The sequence below is a fragment of the Amia ocellicauda genome, chromosome 6 (genome assembly GCF_036373705.1).
Source record: "Amia ocellicauda isolate fAmiCal2 chromosome 6, fAmiCal2.hap1, whole genome shotgun sequence".
Classification (NCBI taxonomy): domain Eukaryota; kingdom Metazoa; phylum Chordata; class Actinopteri; order Amiiformes; family Amiidae; genus Amia; species Amia ocellicauda.
This window is the reverse complement of record NC_089855.1, coordinates 1,834,809-1,858,638: the sequence shown is the minus strand read 5'-3', so window position 1 is coordinate 1,858,638 and position 23,830 is coordinate 1,834,809.

Genomic DNA, 23,830 nt, shown 5'->3' with positions numbered 1-23,830 from the left:
GCAGGTGCTGCCACAGGGGATGCTGGGAGATGGACTTTAATTTGGTCAGATCAGTTAATTGGACGGTTGGACGTTTATTCCATTGTATCACTGCTGTGTGGTTTACCTGTCTGTCTCTCACTGTGTTATGCCTACACTTGTGTTTGTTCCCCCATGACTCATGACTATTCGCGCTGAGAGTAGCCCCCTGTTTTATTCTGAGTTTGTCAGTTCTATGTGCTGTCTGTTATAAAAGGTAGAGTGTAAGTGCATGTGAGAAATAAAAACACACGTTCACTCTATCTTGGTGGTCAAGCAAACTAATGACAACAGTAATTAAGTTTGTATATGTTGAAAACAAAATCCAGTTGAAAATACTTAATAAAAATTGTTCAAGTTGTTACACATATTTCTTTTAAGTATTTGCAACTTGCAGTTATTTTAGATTTCCAGTACTTAATTTTGTATACATTTTTAAAATTGAAGGTACTTAAATGATTTAAGGTCCACAAACTACACAAAATTAAGCAATTCTTTAGGAAATTTGTCCATAGCACTGTTCTCTCAATATTATGTGTAATATTCTATTATAAGTTGTTGTAGTTTTATATAGTATATATATATATATATATATATATATATATATATATATATATATAATAAGTAATTGTAGTGGTAATGACAATAACAATGACACACATTGCCCATCGCAGGTGACCGCAGTGAGGCAGGAGGCAGTGCGGAGGGCCCAAGTGGCTGCGGGGGCCACAGTGCGCTCTCTCTCAGTGTCCTGGCTTTGGCTGCAGTGCTCTGTGTGTTTGGGACGCTCGTCACAGCGCTGCTGTGCAGGAGACGCAGAGCAGGGACGGGCCCCCATGGTGCTGGTAGGCTGCTTTACACTGCACTGCGGATGACTGTGCTCAGAGTGTGCTCTATTACTGTTTCAATAACCAACAAGTGGGACGCACATGAATTGCAATATGATTCATCTTTATGATCATAACTTTTCTGAATCATCAATGTTTGTTTTTGTCTTGAATGCCAATCTGCATTACTAATGATGCCCTAACAATATGAGGGTCCTAATAGAGAACTCCACCTCAATGCAGACTGAAATCTTATCTGTCCCTGTCACTGGTAGCCTCTCTGTCCCACAATCCCCTGGGCCGGGCAGTCTCTGCATCACCTCTCTCTGCTGTGTTTTCAGAAGCAGCTTCTGGACGTCCTCCTTACAGTGACCAACACTGGAGCCCTGCCCACGGCACAGACACAGAGTCACAGGTACACAGTCCTCTGCCCACAGACACAGAGTCACAGGTACACAGTCCTCTGCACACAGACACAGAGTCACAGGTACACAGTCCTCTGCACACAGACACAGAGTCACAGGTACACAGTCCTCTGCCCACAGACACAGAGTCACAGGTACACAGTCCTCTGCCCACAGACACAGAGTCACAGGTACACAGTCCTCTGCACACAGACACAGAGTCACAGGTACACAGTCCTCTGTCCACAGCCTCTCAAAGACGGGTCACACTGATCAGTAACTCACATGATTTCTGAGTGAAGGATCAGTGTTTCACACGTGTTACTGGTACATGACTGTTTTCCAGCAGAGAGGAGAAAAAGACATGCTGGCGTACGCAGCCCTGGATTTTGATCAGAATAAAAGGAAAGCTGGAAAAAAGAGGAGAGAAGGGAGGAGTGGCTCAGAGCTGGCCTCGGAGTATGCTGCGGTCAGGACCCAGAGGAGATGAAGCTCCTGTGAAATGTGCTGTGATCGTCAGTTAATGCTCTTATCACACCTTAAAGACACCTTTTCAAATCCAAAAATACCTTGCTTTTACATTAATAATATTAAATATTATAATATTAAATACACTGTTATTACTACACTCCTACTATGTTGTAACTATTAAACCATGCATTAGCCTCTGATCAAATTTAATCTGGCATCAAAAACCAGGACCTTAATATAATGCGTTAGTGATGCATTGTGCTTTGCTTGATTGACTATGCACTGTCCACAACCTCAGGTGAGAAAACCACAGATAAATGCTACTGCTAGTTTTAATATTTGTGTTGTTGATTATTTCTGTCTCCATTCATATATTTGTGAAATTGCACGTTCAATAAAAACATAATTATTATAAATGTGTGTTCTGTCTCCTGTTACGGGAATCAATGTGTCCCTGAATGTAAAAACCTCAACACAGTGTTTCTCATTCTCGAGATTACTGCAGATCTCATTGACTGCCTGCCATTAATGCAGTGTTAAACCATGTGATCCAGTCCTGCTCGTCACCAGTGAGTTTTTTGTTTTTTATTTTTAATAAATTTGCAAAGATTTCAAACAAACCTCTTTCACGTTGTCATTATGGGTTATTGTTTGTAGAATTTTGAGGAAAATAATTAATTTAATCCATTTTGGAATAAGGCTGTAACATAACAAAATTTGGAAAAAGTGAAGTGCTGTTAATACTTTCCGGATGCACTGTATATACTACTTGTGAAAATAGTGAGGTTACTTTTAAATTACTAAAAATAAATCTGGACCTCAAGACTAACTCTGTGCTAGAAATAATTGTTTGAACCGGGGCAGAAATGGCCGTGATGAATAAACTTATTCTCTCAGAGTACAAAATGTTAACCTTAGAACCACTGAGATGTCGTACTGTGAATAATGTGCGGCTCCTTTATAAAACAGCTGTGTGATGAAAATTTAAGAGTTCGATACAAATGTATAGTTTTACATATGAACATCACACATAACAATTTCGGTGCAGAAATGCTGCCTTTACATTGAAAATGGAAGTGATTTTCTTATTTTTTCAAAATGAGTGCATATACATTAACATAATAATAATACATTTTATAAACTGTGTAAACTGGTGTAGGAATATTATACAAGACTTAAGGCTTAAACAATTATTTAACATAAATAACCATCATAGAAATAGCATAAAACTAAATTATAACATCTTATGCAACACTTTGAAATGGCTCCATCTATCAATGCTGAACACACGCTTATCAACACTACAGTGCCTTTGCAACAGGGCAGATTGTGCTGCATTCAGCAACCTGGCAGTGTCTTTATTCTGTGTGCCAGTGGGCAGCGCTGGCTGAAGAGTGAGGGGCATCTTCTCAGTCCTGTATAGATACTGAATTGTAGTGCCAACAGCAGCACATAACCGCTAACACCAGCCAGTCTCTCGCCAGCCCTTCACCTAATGCAAACGAATTTGCGTACAGGAGCTATAAAGCTATAACAGATGTGATTCTTATTTTGTTACATATGCTAAAAAATATCATATTGATAATAATATATGAATAAATGATGTATAGAAAATCACGTGTTTCAGGATTCAACGCGATTATAAATCTTGCACAGTTACCAATTTTATTACAAAGCACAGGTTTTTGGCTATATTACAGTTTTTTTCAATCGCTAGGACCCATTTCTCAATACTTAGATCACTTTTTCAAAACTCTTCACACAGTGAGCATAAAAGCAGTCTATGTGGGCTAAACTGTATATCATTTTTCATTGTTTTGTTGTTTTGGCACAAAAGACCTCACTTGATCTAACTATCAACTGATCAACTGCTCAAAATGATAAATGACGAACTGACGAACAATATTCCATGTTCAGATCATGAAAGTTTCAGGATAATGAGATCCATTGACACCAATTACTGTGCGGTATCTATGGATGTAATATTTAATCATCATTCTTTATCAGACACTGTTTCTTTGGTCCCATGTTAAACTTATCCACACCATGTTTTCAGATTTCACCTACGACAACATAGCGACAACAAGGAGCCGGCAGGTGATCCAGGTCAAGCAGGGGGAGGAGGAAGACGAGGAAGATGAGGAAGACGTGGTGGTCCAAGGAATGGCAGGGGACAAGACATTCTGAGAGGTAGTCGTGGGCCTCGTCATAGAGGAGGGATTAGGCCTCACCAGAGAGGGTCATGGGGCTCGTATGAGAGGTGTGGGGGATGTGGTAGCGGACAAGGCCACGGAGCAAGACAGCGCCAGCAGCAAAGAGTGTCCAATGAAATCCAAGCTATAGTTGTAGACCATGTTGTAAATCATGGTATGACAACGAGGCAGCTACAATGATTCGACCAAACCTCAGAAGATCAACCATTGCCTCAATCATCAGAACTTTCCGCAATGAGAACCAGTAAGTCTTGAGCATGCACTAAACATTAGGCTACTCTCAACTGTCAGATGACTGTATACTGCATGCCAATGTGTACCACAGAGTGGGTGATGTGACTGAATGTGTTCTTACTGTAATTTTCCCTGCAGAATAGAGATGAGGCCAAACAGGGGAAGCAGAGGCAAAATTCTGACTGACCAACAAGAGCGGCTGTGGTCAGTTTGGTTCGGGACAGAAATGATATTTGCCTAACAGATATTGGGCAGCACATCTTGGACAATGACAACATGTTCAACAATGTGGAAGCCAGAAGTTTGCCGACTATTGCATGCATGCTGAGAAGGCAGCAGGTGTCTCTAATACAGCTCTACCGTGTGCCTTTTGAAAGACATGCAGACAGAGTGAAGCAGCTGGTGGACTGAGTATGTTTAGGTATGTTCAGTTTCAAGATGCCTGTTGTGAACAATTCCACAAAAATTCAAATACAAAATCATTGTAATTAGTAATTCTCGTTCCAAAATGTCTTTTTAGAGGGTGACGGAGCTGGTTGCTGACGAAAACCATCACAAATTCATCTTTTTAGATGAGGCAGGCTTCACCCTGGCCAAGACAAGGAGGAAAGGTCAGAATTTCATTGGCCAGCGGGCAACCGTCCAAGTCCCTGGACAATGTGGGGCAAACATCACCATGTGTGCGGCTATATCGGAAGATGGTGTGGTGAGACGCAGACCTCGTATTGGATCATATAATGCAGCTCTCCATGTAACCTTCCTTAATGAGCTAGATCAGGTCTCTAGAGCTGATGGCGTGACCTATGTCATTGTGTGGAATAATGTCAGGTTCCACCATGCTCAAATGGTGCAAGCATGGTGTCACGCCCATCCACAACTTACCACCCTGTACTTACCCCCATACTCTCCTGTCCTCAACCCGACTGAGGAATTTTTCTCCAGATGGAGGTGGAAGATATATGACAGGCGCCCTCACGAACAAGTCACCCTTCTCCAGGTCATGGATGATGCATGCAATGACATCACGGCAGACCAGTGGATGCAGCGTGCCCGAAGACTCTTCCCAAAGATGCTTGGCTAATGAACACATCCATCGTGATGTGGATGAGAACCTGTGGCCAAATCCACAAGACAGGGTTGATGGAAATATAGAAGTACAGTAATCAGTCCTTTGTTTTGATTTTTACAGTAAGTCAGGTGAGGAACACTGCCGTTGACATTTTACTGAAGTTTTTTCTTTTTTGTAGCTAATTATTTTTGCTTTGATTCAAAGAAACCTGTTGGGATTTGATTGTATTGCATCAATACATTTCAGAGTTTGTTCAATGATTCCACTGTGTCTGTAGTATTCTCTCTACTAGTCCTTTTACAGTGATGTATGTACGTGTAGTACCATAATGAAACATGTATCACATATTTTGCTTATAGCGATCACGTCCGTCCAGATCAAATTGATCACTATAAGCGGATGATCATTATAACCGAATCATTTTTATTTATTTCTCATGCAGATGACCATTTAATTAACATTTATGTATTCATTACATGAATATAAAGTAATGAAACGGACAGCTTCTCTATTAACTGAATTTTATTGACTTTCAAAAAACGTCGGTAGGGCAAATAGGCTAGGCTATAAACCACAACTTGACGGGGGTTTCATTGCATTTCAAATAAAATAAATAAACTGTAGACTATCAATGGTGAATGCCAATGGTAGCAGAGTTTGAAAAGAAACATAATCATAAAATATTCTGATCTTAGTCAAAAAATTAAAACTGCATAAAATAATGAGTCTACCTGTCACAGTTCCCTAGCCCTGACCCTCTTCCCTCACTAGACACTACCTCTGTTTTGTGTGTCGGCTCTGTGCCGCCTGGAAAAGTCATTTCACAAACTTGTCCATTGATGCCTGGATCATGGGTTTGTCCAAAACCAAGTTCACTTTTTACTAACTTGCATGAGATTAGTCTAGCTATCAAATTAAGACTAATCTGTTTAGACTTTTAAAGTACATTGGAGACCCCTTATAGCGATCACGTCCGTTGTTTTATTTATTTTTCTCCATATGTTGAAATGTATGAAAAGACCCAAAATGAACACTATAAGCTGACTACTTGACCACTATAAGTGAATTATTTAAACAGCATTTGTATAGGAACGATTCCGTCCCCAGCTTTTTGATCCATATAAGCAGTTGATCGCTATAACCGTGATCGCTATAAGCGGTCTCCACTGTACAATATTTAATGATTGTATGAAACACTACACAGTGAAACTATCGGTATCTTGTGTGTGGGTGATCTAAACTAATGTTCCTATGGTATTTCGTTGGAAATTAGTTATCTGAACCAATGATTCTGCAAAGTGCAAGGTTTCTTTAAAGATATGAATGCACATTGCCATATTTTGAGCATTGGAAAGCCTGTGTTACAAGTGATGACCGTTCTGAGTTCTATGTCTAGAGTTTTGAAAAATGACATAAAGGTTCAAAGCCAGTTTGTATCTCTTCAATTTATTTTTGCAACGGCACACACTTTCATACATGTCAGAAGTCTGTTTGGCAAGAGTTCCGGGGCAGGACGCAGGACATATTACAGGTCTAGCTGCTAGGCAGACATGGAATGTGTCCAATATTATAACCCCTAACACACACAAGAGTTTCGGTTGACATGTCTGCACGGTTTGCCTAGCAGTAGATGAAGTGAGACTTGATCTTATTTCTGGTTGGTCTGAAGAGCAGCATGTAGCTTGTTTATGTAGTCGGCTCTGAGCCGTTCCTCAAAATATAGGGAGTTTTGGCCAAAGCCTTTGAAAAAATGTCTATTTTCCAATGTGTAAGTCCACCGCTACACTTTCACTTCCCTGTAGCTGCTGTTTGCAACCTGTAAAGACTAATGCTAAAATAAGACAGCCGTAACATGGTTACATGAGGTTAAATAATCAGTATGCCTTCATAATATCAGAACAAAGCTTAATAATTCCTAACAGTTAGTAGAATATGTTATATACAAATCCTTACAAAGACAGACTCACAGCCTCTACATACACCAAAACTAAGACATAGCAGGAAACACCCACGTATTGCAAAAAATCAAGACATACGGATACTGTACACATTAGCACCAGTATAGTCTAATTACAGAGTAAGTGAATGAGATATTTCACTCCTGTGATTATGAGAGCAAATGAACACAAGCCCCCCTTCTGAGCATAGATCTGTAAGGGGCGAATAGTCTTTGAGATGTCTATATATAGCATTGTAACTGAACCGCTTAGTAGCCAATCAAATGACAGTCTAATGTGCTCAGTCCTTTCATCTATAGATTTGTAATCTTCAGTTCAGACAGAACACTTCATTGAGAAGAACAAATAGAGAAGACAAACTCTAACAGAGTACAATGAACATAATCTTATTTCTCCTTTCATTTTGCTCTAAAGCAGGTAAGGCTTAGTGTTGTTCACAAATCTGTATGACAGTCCTTAGAGAAACAACACATTTCAAAAACATTATAGCATTTAATAGCAAGAAACTACATTTCATTAGTATACATTTAATATCTGTTGGAAAAACTAAAAATCAGATTGAAAAAAATTATAATAAACTGCAGATGTTTTGGTCAATGTAAACATATTGCTGGTGTATCTTTAGCTTGTGTTTCAATATGCTCTTTCAGTTGCTTTATTTATTGATACTTGTTGAGATGCAGTATTTGAGAGCAGGAGGTCGTGTTCAGATGGAGCTGTATGTCGTCCTCCCTGCCCGACTCCCTGTGTTTTCCAGGTCTGCTTCTCTGTCAGATGTTTGCTCAGTCCCCTTCCTCGGTGACAGTGGAGCTCGGAGGTTCAGTTACCCTGAGCTGCAGCGTTTCCAAGAGTTACTCAAGCAATGCCTTGGTCTGGATCAAGCAAGCATTGGGGAAACTCTCAATATCTATAGCATCGTTTCAACATAATGAGGCTTCATTTCATTTTGAGTTTTACAACAACAAACGCTGTGCAATAGATAGAAGAGGTGATTCTTTTAATCTCAACATTTCCAACATTGAAGCGTCAGACGTTGCCAGATACTACTGTGGAGGAATCAGGGACACATCAGTGAGATTCGGATCTGGAACTTCAATACGACTGAAAAGTAAGTCCAGCAATTCACTACTACTGGTTTTCCACTGAATTAAAGTGATACTATTCGGGGGACATCATCTTGAAAAGGCCATCCGCTCACAATATCGTAAAGAAATGTATTACAGGATCGTCCAAATATTCTCCCTATAAAAGCATTGTTTGCGTTTGGCTGTGTGTCACTAGATGCAGCGCTGGAGGCAGATTGAGTTGCCTGCTGCAGTACAGATCTCTCACCCGTGTGTTTCTGTCAAAAAGACTAGGATCTCATTTCACAATTCATAAATACATGCAAAGAACAATACTCAAAGCTGCAGTGCTTCTCATGATGCAAAAACTAATGTATTGAGTAATATAATAATAATAATAATAATAATAATAATAATATACTGTCATTAATAAATATATAAACTAAATGCCGTCTAAATATTCTTTATGAAGGCCACAATAACATAATACTAAAATGAGCTACATGTCTTAAAATAATTCATAATAAAAATAACTAAAAAAATTCAAGACACAAATATAGTTTAAGTGGCGGAAAGAGCTGACAAAGCCAGAAAAGATGAGACATGTTTAGGTAAGTTTATATAGGAATTCTGTTTATAAACAGAAATTGGGCAAATAATTGAGAAAACAGCTACGTCAGGATGTAAAGATTCAGATTACTTTATATAACACAATCTCAACTGTATATTAACCCTTACACTACTGATCCAGGCTGCAATGTGTTACTGTAAACCATATTGTCACTCTCTCAGGCTCAGGGTCCGTCAGCAGGAGAGTGGAGCAGCAGCCGGCGTCTGTCCCCGTCCAGCCAGGAGACAGTGTGACTCTGCAGTGTACAATACACACTGAGACCTGTGCAGGAGAGCACAGTGTTCATTGGTTCAGGCATGGCTCAGGAGAAGCCCTTCCAGGACTCATTTACACCCATGGGAACAGGAGTGATCCGTGTGAGAGCAGCTCTGAGCCTGGGCTTCCTGCACAGGGCTGTGTCTATGAGCTCCCCAAGAGGAACCTCCGCTCCTCTGACGCTGGGACTTACTACTGTGCTGTGGCCACATGTGGGCAGATCCTGTTAGGGCAATTGGACCCGGCTGGAGTTTGCAGGTAAGCTGCAGGTTAAAATAAATAAACGTGTGATTTCTTGTGAAGGCTTACCTGTGTGACAAATGTCCTTACACCTCTTGTAAATAATTATATTATAATTCAGACATTCAATTTTTGGTGCGCTAACCACAATTCCTTTCCATGATAGAAAACTCCATATAATGGAAAGAAATTAGTTATATATTTTGTTTTAATTGCTGTAGAAGTATGCATCAATTAATTAATATTTGATTAATCTTTTCATTCAATAATTACCAAATGATTGATTAAATAAATATTGTGAAAGCGTTACTTCCAGTTATAATGCAGTTTAAACACAGAAACATTTTATTCCTTTGTGAAGGAAGATGGATGCCAGACCTCTTTCCAAGCTGTTCATGATTTGGCCAGTCAGTGTGTCAGTCTGACAAACTCTTTAATTTCAGTTTGCATCCATTCCAGAGCAGCCCTTCTGGCATGTTGACTTGGGACATTGTTTCAGAACAACTGCTTGTAGTTCTTCTAAAAGTCATTATTATAATAACTGTCAGTAACAGAATCAATAATAACATTAATAACTCTTGATTTCCCATCGCAGGTGACCGCAGTGAGGCAGGAGGCAGTGCGGAGGGCCCGTGTGGCTGCGGGGGCCACAGTGCGCTCTCTCTCAGTGTCCTGGCTGTGGCTGCAGTGCTCTGTGTGTTTGGGACACTCGTCACAGCGCTGCTGTGCAGGAGACGCAGAGCAGGGACGGGCCCCCAGGGTGCTTGTAGGCTGCTTTACACTGCACTGCGTATGACTGTGTGCTCTTGTGTTGCTGCTAAATAATTAATAGTTAACATATGGGATAAACATGAACTAAATCATGTACCAGTGTAATAACTGTGTGTTGTGTCACTATTCACCATTTTCTGTGAAGCTATGTAATTAATGATGCATTGCTAAAGATGCCCTTATAATATACAGACAGGTGACAAATGATACGGTAACACTTTATTGATATGTTAATTAACATGAAAAATCCAGTAACTAATGCATCAACAATCATGCAAAGTAATTTGGTAATGGTAACTAATGAATTAACTGCTGCATGAATTCATGTATTGGTTTGTCTTTCTTCATGTCTGAATATTCGGAGGCAGTAACTAACGTGAACAAATGACTTAGATAACATGAATAAACATGAGTCATCTCAAGGATGACATATTTAGGTGTCTGTTAATCCTACGATTTGTCAAAATAGTCACCAGATTGTTCACGACCAATGTAATGATCTTATGAAATAACATTAAATACAGTTGTTAACATAAAGGAAAATACTGATTTTTCTATATATTTTACTAAACATGATCAGTGCTTATTCATGTTAATTAATAACAGCTAATGGTTTATCAGATGTTTTCTGGGACCCTTGTGCAACATGGTTCATGAGATCATTATTAATTTGAGGGGCAATGATTTAGCCCAAATACTGAACAGGAATTATTATATTCTCACAGTAGTAGTAGTAAGTGTTGAGATGAATGAACTGGGCTCTAATGGATGTATGACTTACTTGCTGAACTCCATGCTGCCATCTTCCTCTGCAAAACAGGTTGAGAAGGGTGGGAACCATCCGGGTCATCTGTGTGTGTGTGGTGTGCTTTACATTAATGATTTATGCCTTATTAATGGCTTGGTTTTCATCACACACTATGTTATTATTATTATTATTATTATTATTATTATTATTATTATTATTTATTTATTAGCAAACTCCCTTATCCAGGCCAACTTACAAAATATAAGTGCAATACAATGTAAGCTAATTAGTGAATTAGTTAACCCTTTTGGAGGTACTAGTGCTCCTTTTGCATTAGTTAACATAATAGGGCCTTGTTAACACATTTTGGGTACTTATAGTAAAGGTCACAACTCTGAGCGTGTAACATTTATCCTCAATGGGAGACCAAATCTTGTCCTGCTTTGATTATAATTCGCTATTAAATAATTCGTACATGAGCAAACATCTAAATACCCGATGTATGTGAAAATACAATTATTTAACACCTCATTTCAAACATTATATTGTTCTGCTTTGGGTTTCCCCCTCCTAACAGCATCTTAGAAACACCCCTCGTGTTGCTCATGTTTCTGGTACGCTACACTGCAAAATTTCGGTCACACCCCTCCTTTGAGAGGCTGGGACAGGCACTAGTACTCTGATTTGACAAACAAACTGCCACTCAATTTAAAGTAGACAGATTTACCAATATGGCGTCTTCGGTGTTAGTAAATCCATTTGGAAAAAGGTTGAAAAAAACACTTTAATTCAATTTCCTGCGTGTTTTTGAAGGCTAAATTAGGATGTGGCTAATTTTCACAGGAATGATTGATGTCTCTATATGTTATATCTGTACTACATTGGAGCCAATTCACGTTTACATTTTAGTTATATGCATAGAACTAAGAGGCACGCCTGCATATTTTCAGATTCTTTTAACATTGCGTTTAATGATGGAACAGACCCTTAAGTCCCACCCTCTCTTTAAAGCTTTGGGACAGGCAGTATTCATACAATTTCACTTTCAACAAGGACGATCGCACCCATGCACAGCCATGCGCCATTGCAGCAGCACAAGACAGACAGGTTCCTAATCTGCACAATCACATGGCAGGACCCATCCCCCACACAGCACTGCTGCTGGCCGGGCACAAGTCTCATTAAATGCACTCTGAATTTAAACTAGTTGAGAGATCAATACGCTATGGTTTATTTTAAATCTACATGTCTATGTTCAATACAATAATTGCAAGCATATTAACAACAATCTGATAAAAATATTGTATTATTGTCTGTGGCAACTTGTATACACAAGTTTCCACAGAGAGACACAGGAGGGTACAGGTGAGAGGCAGCCATCTTGTTGTTTTCCTAGTTTCAGACCAGTCTTAGCATTGCTCATTTTGTTTTAAGTTTGCCCTAATTGACGTTAGCATTGTCTGTGGTTTGCCTAAATTTAAGCCAATTCAGTTCAGCTGCTGAGTTGGTGAAAGTAAATAGGTTGTAGAAACGAGATTTAGTCAAGGACTAGCAGAAATTCTGTTGCAGGAGCAGCCAGGTGTAGCTAGTTAGGTGTGAATTGAGGGCAGGTAGACAAAAGCAACTTAAAGCAGCTGTAGAGAAAAAGTCAAGCAGTTGACTAGGGAACAGAAACTAAGAGACTGAAAAAACTAACATTTAGAAGCATGTGGCCACTACAGTCCTACAGATCAAGGTCCATGATCTTGAGGCTCAGCTTGTTGTTCTGTGCTGTATTAGTGATATGGAAGAATTGGTCAATCAACCTAGGAGAGTTGAGACCTCAGAGCAGGACAGCGTAGAGAACTGCTGGGTTACAGTAGGTTGTAACCACAGAAAAGGACGAGCACACCCCCTAGAGACACCCCAAGAGCCAGAATTGCCCAACAGGCTCCAACTGCTGTGCACCGAGTTGGACAGTGACAGCTCAGAGGGTGATGGGAGGGCAGTTGAGCACCAGAGCACCATGGTGCACACTCCCCCCACAGAAGAGGGAGGTAGTTATAGCAGGGGACTCGATTCTTAGAGGTGTAGATCACACAGTGTGTTCTAGTGATAAGGAGACCTACATGGTATCTTGCCTGCCTGGTGCTCAGGTTGCAGATCTCCCTAAACTAGTAGACGGGCTACTGGCCAAAGCCGGAGGGAATCCACTGGTCATGGTCCACATTGGAACCAATGACATAGGAAAAGGTAGGACAGAGGTTATGCAAGACAAATTTTAAGAGTTTGGAACAAAACTAAAGAGAAGAACCTCCACGTCAGTTTTCTCTGAAATAATTCCGGTACCACGTGCATGGCCAGGGAGACAGGCAGAGATTAGAAAGTTTAACACGTGGATAAAATCTTGGTGTAGGGAAGAAGGGTTTAGGTTTATGGCGCATTGGCCTTTCTTCTGGGCTAGATGGGACCTGTACAAACCGGACGGTCTACATCTAAACAGAAGGGGGGCTAATGCATTGGGAGAGTGCATGTGCAGAGAAATTGAGAATCATTTAAACTAGGGACCAGGGGGGCAGGGAGCTCTGAAAACGGCAGATGTTCCACTAAGTAAAGAAATCAAAGGGAAACTGCTAGTAGGAAAGTCCTGAAATGTTTGTACCTCAATGCCAGGAGTATAAGGAACAAGATGTTAGAAATTTTTACCAAAAAACATTGGCCAAAATGGTTTAATAGATTTCAATACTGTGGAGTAGTGTTTAGGGCTCTGGACTCATGACTGGAAGCTTGTGGGTTCAAATCCCTGGTGGGGCAGTGCTGTTGTACCCTTGAGCAGGTACTTCACTTAGATTGCTCCAGTAAAAATGCCCAGCTGTATAAATGGGTACAAATGTAAGTCACCCTGGATAAGAGTGTCAGCTAAATGACAAAAATAATAATAATGTGGCAAATGTTCTAAATGAGTATTTCACAGAGGTTTTACAAAAGAAAAAACAGATGACATGCCACAGGTTAACAACCAGTCCAGTCAAATCCTAAGAGAGATCAGGATAAATGAGGAGGAGGTACTAAAGGGACTAGCAGAATTAAAAACCAACAAATCACCTGGGCCAGATGGGATATTTCCAACAGTACTTATAGAAATGAGGGAAATTATTTATAGGCCGCTAACTCAATTATTCCAAATGACACTTAGAACAGGGGATGTGCCAACTGACTGGAAGACAGCAAATGTCTTACCAATCCACAAGAAAGGGGACAAAACTGAGCCAGGAAATTACAGACCAAATCAGTCTCACCTGCATCACCTGTAAAATGTTGGAAAAAATGATTAGACAGAAAATAGAGGAGCATCTTCATGAAAACCATATTCTTGGAGATAGTCAACATGGATTTAGACGAGGCAGATCATGTCTTACTAATTTATTGGAATTTTTTGAACATGCAACTGCAGCTGTAGATCATGTGAAAGCATATGATATGATATACTTAGACTTACAAAAAACTTTTGATAAGGTTCCACACCAAAGAATGATCCTCAAATTGGATGCTTTAGGCATTCAGGGTAATGTAAGTAGGTGGATTATGAACTGGTTGATGTATAGGAAACAGAGGGTGTCGATTAGAGGAGTCGCTTCTAACTGGAGTGAGGTTGTTAGTGGAGTTCCACAGGGATCAGTACTAGGGCCTTTGCTTTTTCTAATCTATATTAATGATCTGGACTCTGGGATAGTTAGCAAACTTGTCAAATTTGCAGATGATACTAAAATAGGTGGCTCAGCAGATACAATCTCAGCAGCACAGGCTATTCAGAGGGACTTAGATAATATTCAGCTGAGGGCCGACACCTGGCAGATGAAATTCAATGGGCACATAAGCAAGGTATTACATGCAGGTAACAAAAATGTCCACTATAATTACACTATGGGAGGAATAGAACTAGATGAAGTAACGCATGAGAAAGACCTAGGAGTCTATGTGGACTCCTCACTTTCTCCATCCAAGCAATGTGGGGAAGCAATTAAAAAGGCAAACACAATGCTAGGGTATATTGTTAAAAGTGTAGAATTGAGAACAAGGGCAGTGATGTTCAGACTGTACAATGCACTAGTTAGAGCTCATCTGGATACTGTGTGCAGTTCTGGGCTCCACACTTCAAGAAGGATATCGCTGCTCTAGAGGCAGTTCAGAGGAGAGCAGACAGACTTATTCCAGGTCTGAAGGGAATGTCCTACTGAGAGACTGAGGAACTGAACCTCTTCACCCTGGAACAGAGGAGACTACGTGGGTACTTGATCGAAGTCTTCAAAATCATGAAAGGCATCGACCACATCAAACCAGAGGAGCTTTTCCAGATCAGCAGGGACACACGCACCCGGGGACACAAATGGAAATTGGGCTTCAAGGCATTCAAGACAGAAAACAGGAGACACTTCTTCACACAGAGAGGCGTCACAATCTGAACAAACTCCCCAGCGATGTGGCTGAAGAGACAATTTGGGAACATTCAAAACCAGACTGGATAGGATCCTTGATCACTTAGTTATTAATGGACACCAAACGAGCACGATGGGGTGAATGGGCTCCTCTCGTTTGTAAACTTTTCTTAAAAAAAACAACGAATAGTAATTGTGATTTTAAGTCAAAACGTCAATTCCACCCTATAAAATGTTAAAATTATCTAAAGCACATGTCACATTTGTAATGGAAACACAGTATGTGTTTCGACGAAAATGTTTGAAAGATGCAATTTTGAAAAAAAATTGTAAGGTCGAAAATTTAGTTATGAACCCTCTTTATAAGTTTTATTATTTATTTATTTATTTATTTATTTATTTATGTATTTATTGGCAGGCACCCTTATCCAGGGTGACTTACAAAACATAATTAACAACTCAAAAAAATGTTTTTTTGTTTCTGTGGAAACTGTTCATGACTTACCAACTTACCATTACTAGTGCTTCTCATGCATTACTTAACATCAATAGAATCTTGTTAACACATTTTGGTGTACCTGTGGTAAAGTGGAAACAATGGTTTGCAAATGATTATTAGGCAGTGTTTTTAACATTTAATTTATATTTAATTCATTTACCTATACTGGTATAAATAACGCAACCTAGTCCCATGTTTAGGTGTGCAATGTTTTCTGCTGGAAATAGAAAGCTTCATAAACCTACAGAACACAATAATAATAATAATAATAATAATAATAATAATAATAATAATAATAATAATAATAATAATAATAATAATAAGCAATTTATTCAATGATCATGCAATAAGGGTTTTATTAAAACTAATAATATATTTTTAGGTATATATATATATTTATATATATATATATATATATATATATATATATATATATTGATATAGGCTATGCTATATATCATGTTTTATGTAATACAAATGTACATTGGAACGCAAATACAATGGAAATGCAATACGAATGGTTTTTAATGCCAGTAGTTATTCATGTAAATATATAAAACAGTATATATAACTTATATTCCACTGTTTGACGATGAAGATATTGCAGCCGATCGAGTTTGCATAACGTTCCAAAACTCCAAACTATTTTCTTCCTGGTCGTTGTTTAAAATAATTGGTTGTTTGCCTTATTGGGTCTGACTGGATAATTTACTGCTTGAATGCGGATTAAGCACAGTAACAGCCAGAGAGCTGGAGTTTTATAATGACTCATGTTTATTCATGTTATCTAAGTCATTTGTTCACGTTAGTTACTGCCTCTGAATATTCAGACATGAAGAAAGACTAACCATAACATTAATTCATGACTTGTTGATGCATTAGTTACTGGTTTGTTCATGTTAACAAACATATCAGTATTGTCTGATAAGGGGTACTTATTGTAAAGTATGACCAACATAAAGTTTGTCAGTAAGGTGTTGGGCACCAGAACGGCTTCAAAGCTCTTGGCACAGATTTTACGAGTCTCTGGACTCTACTGGAGGGATGGAACATCATTCTTCCAAAAGATATTCCCTCATTTGGGGTTTTGATGATGGTGGTGGAGAGCGCTGTCTAATATGTCGGTCCACAATCTCCCATAGGTGTTCAATTGGGTTGAGATCTGGTGACTGCGAAGGCCATAGCATATGAGTCACATCATTTTCATACTCATCACAACATTCAGTGACCCTTGTGCCCTGTGGATGGGGGGCATTGTCATCCTGGAAGAGACCACTCCCACCAGGAGAGAAATGTGTCACCATAGGACAGGGATGGCGAACCTTTTTGCCCAAACTCTGGTTTGTATACTTTGCAAGTGCCAAAGGGTACCAATGATAAATTAGGGATATAAAAGTTTATACAGGGGCTAAACTGCATTTTTATTACCCTATATGTGTATGTATATATATATATATATATATATATATATATATATATATTTGTAATTAAGTTATTAAGCAAACATTACAACAAAACAAACTGCAATACGGAAAAATCTTAAAACTATGGACAGATAAATCCCATCCTGCATCCACTGCCAACTTCTCCCTCCAACTTGAACCCCATTCCCGTATCCCTCTGTAGTCTGGAGAGCAAGTGCAGCTGCAGGTTATGAAGCTGAATGAAGCGAGGCACATATTCTTCCCAAAAAAGATTATAAATATGCAGGTTCCATTTTTGCTCGCAGATTATTGTTAATTTATAATTATAAAAATCAATAGTAATAGCACACCACTAGCTCAGTCATTTTTGGAACATGTCCATTTTATTTTGGACATTGAGAATCTTTAATCCTCATTAAAATTAGATCAATCAATCTTAATTGGATATAGTGGAACACCATGCCAAAGCACGTCACAATATTACAGAATAAAGAATAAGTGCATCATGCAATCAATACATCATTTCAATGTTGCAGTATTGCTACAGTGCAGTAAAATGCATGAATCACATTTCATCACGCATTAAGTTTGATGATTATAATGCTAAAGTTAATTAAAAACCCCATTAAAAGCACAATCTACCCCCAAAACAAAGTCCCACAGGTTCTCCCTCTGCCCTGCCATTACACACACGAAGTAGAAGTCTGTTCATTTGGCTGCATTAGTAACCCTTCATATTGTTTTGTGTTTTGTTTGCACTGGCACTCAATCATTACCAATGGACCCTCGTTGTTTTCAACGTATATTTACTTAATATCTACTGCTTTTACATTTTGTAAAATATCAAAAACTGGTAGATTAATGTACATCGTGTGGCACTTATGTTTTAAGACAAAATAAGGCAGTGGTATCAATCTGAATAACTGGAAAATCTGCGCGCAAGAACCCAACCTAAAACATAAATATTCAGAAAATAACATGAGCGCTGCTCAATGACTTGGGGGTGGTGCTGTCACTGACAAATATACTGACTGTGCCAATCAGTTTCAGCTCACTTGGCGTGCCCACCTATACGGCTCTGCGTGCCACTCTGGGCACACGTGCTATAGGTTCGCTATCCCTGCCATTGGATATAGGTGATCACTCATGATTTGAACTGGTTTGTATAAACTCTCAGATGTGCATTTGTCTTGTATTGAGGGGTTTATGCACTGCAGCCCAACTTTAATACCCCTCTCTGTGTCGTTCTCCATGGACTGTTCTTGCTGACACAGTCTGATCATTTACTGCATTGACATTCTCAGTCACCTGGGGAAGAGTTGCTCTTCTGTTGTTCCTTACATATCACAGTAATGCACGAGCATCACAGCCATGGAATGTGCGCTTTCGACCACAATTTCAAACCCTATTGACTGACGTCTTTCCCAAAGATCTAAATGCAGATGTAACTTCAGTCACTGTTCCTATTGAAACATGAGCCAGTTGAGCGTCTGGGACTGAAGCTCCTGTCTTTCATGCTCCAATAATGACCCCTCTTTCAAAGTCAATTAGATCCTTTCCTCTTGCCATCTTGACCCCAAATCGAGGTCAACTGGGCTGCTCAGCATTTGTATACATGCCACAGAGCATGATGGGATGGTAATTGCTTAATTGTATCATTCAGTACACCTGTTTGGAGGCATCTGTTCCTCCACTCATTTATTCAGGTTTTTAATTTGTCACCCGTATCTTTATGCTATATAGTAATCATTCAAACTCTCAGGCAATATTATGCCAATGCCAATACACACTATTACAATGTAATTAAAAGAAAAATAAATATCTGGATAGATACATAACAGGAATTTGAAACTTGCAGGGATTGCAGATTCAACATGCATCTTGAAAGGAGTTTTCACAATGAAAATGACGGGGATGGAGGCAGATCTTAGGGCTAGCTAACACAGTGAAAGAGAATTTGATATGCTTGGTTTTTCAGTCAATCTACATAAATAGTTGAACTGAAAACTCAAGGTCAATTGGTTTCTCTTTTAAGAGAAGATGCGGTCAAGTCACAGATGTGCAATAATCATTTATTTGTGACAAAAATAGGAAACTAATATCATTCAATTATATTACTGAAAATAAGTAATATTAAGCTTCTGCTGGATTACAGGAAGAAACAGATAATACCCATTTTCTTCTTTCTCCTCACAGTACAGCTTAGGTCAGTCTGGTCATGTAGGCAGCAGTGTGTCTCTCTCTCTCTCTCCTCTCCCTCCTGCTCTTTTCTTGTCATTATCTCCTTCTTCTTCTTGAACTCCTTGAAGAGTGAACAGAACTAAACTTCTCTTCGTTTTCCTTTTATAAGGTTTCCTTCCAACCAATCGCATTTTGCCACCACCATGAGTTAGGTGCTTTATGCTATTGTAATTTAGAAGTGTGGGGGTCCTTTGGAATTTGGCTAGGAGCCAATCAGAGGACAGGTCCCGTTTTGTCTCTGGACACTAGATAAGCCAGGCTAGTTTTCAAATGGAGACCGGAAGCGGAAGCCAGACCTGAGCGACGAGCGATCGAGCGAGACAGCAGACGTGCGGACGTGACCGGGAGTTCTGCGGCTCTGAAGTGAAGCAAAAACAACAGCGGCACGCAAAAGGGCAGCACTGCTAATATGTCTTTTTCTAATTTACTGTTTGTCATGCAGCATGTTTACCATGGTTAGATCCGCCGACCAAAATGATAATTTTACTGCACGAAATGCGTAGCTAATAAGGAGTTGGCAGAATGAGTACGCGTGTTGGAGGAGCACGTAGATACTCTTAGAAATACAAAAGAGGCCGAAAATTGGCTGGACTCGGTCTGTAGAAACACGGATCTGTCCTCTGTAGCAGCGAGATGCCACACCGGCGCCTGCGCAGTCACAGCAGGATCGCTGGGTCTCGGTAAAGAGAGGCTCTAGAAGCACGAAATCAAGAGCTAGAGCTCCGGCGCGCCGGTCTCCCATTCGGACCCTGAACAGATTTGAACACCTCATCGGCGCGTCTGCTGAGAAGGTGCTCATTATTGGAGACTCCATAGTTGGAAATATAAAGATTGTGTCAGCAGCAGTAGAAGTAAAATGCCTCCCAGGAGCCAGAGTCTCTGACATCGAAGCTAAATTGGACGAATTGCCAGGCGGCAAAGTTCCTACTCTGGTTATTCACGCTGGCACTAACGATATTAGACATTGACAATCAGAGATTTTAAAAATACATTTGTCATCGCTATGCAAAACAGCGAAAACACGATGTCAGAATATAACTCTGGCCCGCTACCAACATTACACAGAGGGCCTGAGGCCTTCAGCAGGCTGTCCTCTCTAAATAGCTGGTTGACAAACTGGTGTGCATCAAATAATTTCACTTTTGTGAACAATTGGGATTGTTTTTGGGAAAGGCCTGGCTTATACAGAAGAGATGGGCTCCATCTGAGTTGGAGAGGAGTGCTAATGTTATCTGATAATATATAGCTAGTTGTTTAAAAACGTGACTCCTCAGAGCACCGGTCAGGCTGTAGGCTCGCAGTCCTACGCTGCAGTCCTACGCTGCAGTCTGCCTGTAACTCCCAGCATAGCCTGACCCCGATCTTAGATCCCTGCCTGGGGGCATCCAATAAAGTACATAGTCCTGAGATTAAATCTTATACAAACAAAATGAATAGTTATCCTATTAAAACAGTAATTTGTCATAGGCTTGGATGTATTCCTTCCTCTCGGGGCCCTCGTTTCAACAATCTAATAAAAGTTAAAACTACACGACAGAAATTACCTGCTCACATTACTTCTCCCATGTATAAGCTTGCTGTCTTAATCATCCACTCACTACCTAGCAAAGCAGCCTTAATAAATGACACCATAACTGACACACACATAGATGTGCTCACCTTGACTGAGACCTGGTCAAGACCAGATGACACTATTCCATTAGTAGAAGCCTCCCCTAATGACTTCTCTTACTGCCAGAAGGCCCGTGCAACAGGCCGCGGGGGGGGGTCTGGCCACCATCTACCGCACAGACCTGCGCTCGTCTACTAAGACATTAGACATCTTTTGAAATTCACCAGGTAGAATTTAGGCTGAATCCACCTCTTCAGCTTATAGCTATTTATAGGCCACCAGACCCCTATTCCTTTTTTATGACCGAATTTAGCGATCTCTTATCTGACTTAGCCATACATTATGATAAACTCATTATTTTGGGGAACTTTAACATACATATTGACATTAAAGACGACCCCCTCACTGTTAGTTTCTTGTCCCTATTGGAGTCTGTAGGCTTCACTCAGCATGTGTCAGGACCCACACATCGTCACAATCACACACTAGATCTAGTTATTACCCGTGGGGTACAGATTCACAACCTAATAATATCACCCCAAAACCAGACGATTTCTGACCACTGCCTTATTACATTTGAGCTGCCAGGAGTAGAATCGGACACACAGGAGAGGAACATAGAAACTCGCTGCCTAAATCCCACTGCTATTCATAAATTCACTACTCTGTTGCCAAATGCTAGCTTTATCAAAACAGGATCTGTAGATTAATTATTAAATAATTTCAACAATACACTAAGCACTGCTTTAGATACAGTAGCCCCATTAAGGACATGACAAATTAAACCAACAAAACACTCACCATGGTTTGACGAACACACTCGCTCACTGAAAACAGAATGCCGTAGATGTGAGTGTAAATGGAGAGAAGCAAAACTAGGGGTCTTCCACATGGCATGGAATGACAGTACAATAAGATACAAGCAGGCCCTGCCCTCTGCTAGGTCTGCCTACTACTCCAATTTAATAGAGATGCATAAGAATAACCCGCGTTTTCTTTTTTATATGATAGCGACACTTACTAACCAGCACGAAACCAGAAAAATGACCTCCTACTGGTGAGTTGTGAAATAGGTCAAAAATATCTGGAGCTAATTGTGAGGGAACACAGACTACAGGGTATTCAGATTGTGGCATGTTTACCATGAGGACCTTGTCAGAATCACCCACACCCACCAGAGTAGTTTTGTGAGACCAAAACGTAGGTTGTGGAAGCGGTTTCTCCTGCAAATGCCAGTGAATATTAGTCTGGATGTCTGAATCTAATTTTTGAATCTCAAAAAGAGACTGCGAGTTCACCAAGGCAGAGACATTTTCATTGGTAGGCAATGGATCTGGCAAATGCCACGGACCACAGTGTCTAGCAGCAAATTTAGCACACCGATCAGCTTCATCATTTCTGATATGATGTTCACCTCTACTATGTCTAAGTCACATTGCAACATTAACAAAGTCCAATGCGAAAGTCTCTGTGATAAAACTAAAGTATCTGTGGGCTTCAATAACAAGTTCAGTGGAGTATGCGGTGTGTGCAGCACCACTTTGTTCAGTCCTGTAATATAAGTGAAATGTTTCACTGCCCAAAAAGTCGCTAACAAGTGTCTAGTGCACGTATCATACTGTCTCTCAACACCCTGAAGACACCGTGAAGCGAAGGCTACTGGTTTCAGCACACCGTGGCGTTCTTGACAAAGCACGGCAGTCAGTGCTTCTTTGGAGGAGCCCACCTCTAGGTGAAAAGGTAGTGTAGGGTTTGGAGTTAGCAGCACAGTAGCTTGCACCAATGCTTGTTTTAACTGTTCAACAGCTTTAGTGTGGTTCTCTGTCCAAGTTTCAGTACTGTAGAAATCTTTTCGCAAAAGTTCGTATAGTGGCTTTGCAAATGTAGCAAACTCTGGAATAAAGTCTCTTTGGTATCCCATCAAACCGAGGAAAGAACGCAATGCAGTTTTAGTGACAGGCAAAGGCAACTTTGTGATTAGCTGAACCTTGGCATTATCAGGTGATTTCCCCTCTGGAGTGAGAGTAACACCTAAATATGAAACAGAGTCTCGAAACAATTGCACTTTCTTTGGGTTGATTTTCAAACCTGCTTGTGAAAGGAGACTTAAGAGTTCATCAAAGAGCTGAAGATGTTCTTCTTATGTAGTTGTAGCAAGCAGTAGTTCATCGACGTATTGGACAAGGCACTCAGGTCTGGAAAAACCTTTTATAGCCTCAGCCATCCGCTTGTGAAAAATGGTTGGAGAATTATGCAAACCTTGCGGTAAGCTGGTCCATGTGTATTGCTGATTGTCAAAAGTGAAAGCAAATTTGTATTGGCAATTTTGAGCAAGTGGAACGCTCCAGAAACCATTGGAAATGTCCAGCACTGTGAAGACCTTACTGTCAGTTGGGACACGGGACAGTAGAGTTGCAGTGTCTCTTCCAATCGGTGCACAGGTAGGTGTCACAGCATTGAGTCACCTGTAGTCCACAGTCAGTCTCCACGATCCGACTGGCTTCCGCACAGGCCAAATAGGAGAGTTTGTTGTAGAAGTACAATGTCTTATGACTCCTTGCTGTAACAGAGAACTAATAACAGTTGCAACAGATTTGTGACTTTCAGTGGGGATCCCATATTGTTTTTGAAATGTATGAGGAGGACCATTGATGTCTTCCTCCTGACCCACATTACCACAGTCATGCTTATGCCTGGCAAACACATCAGAGTATTTCACTATTATTTGCCTCAATG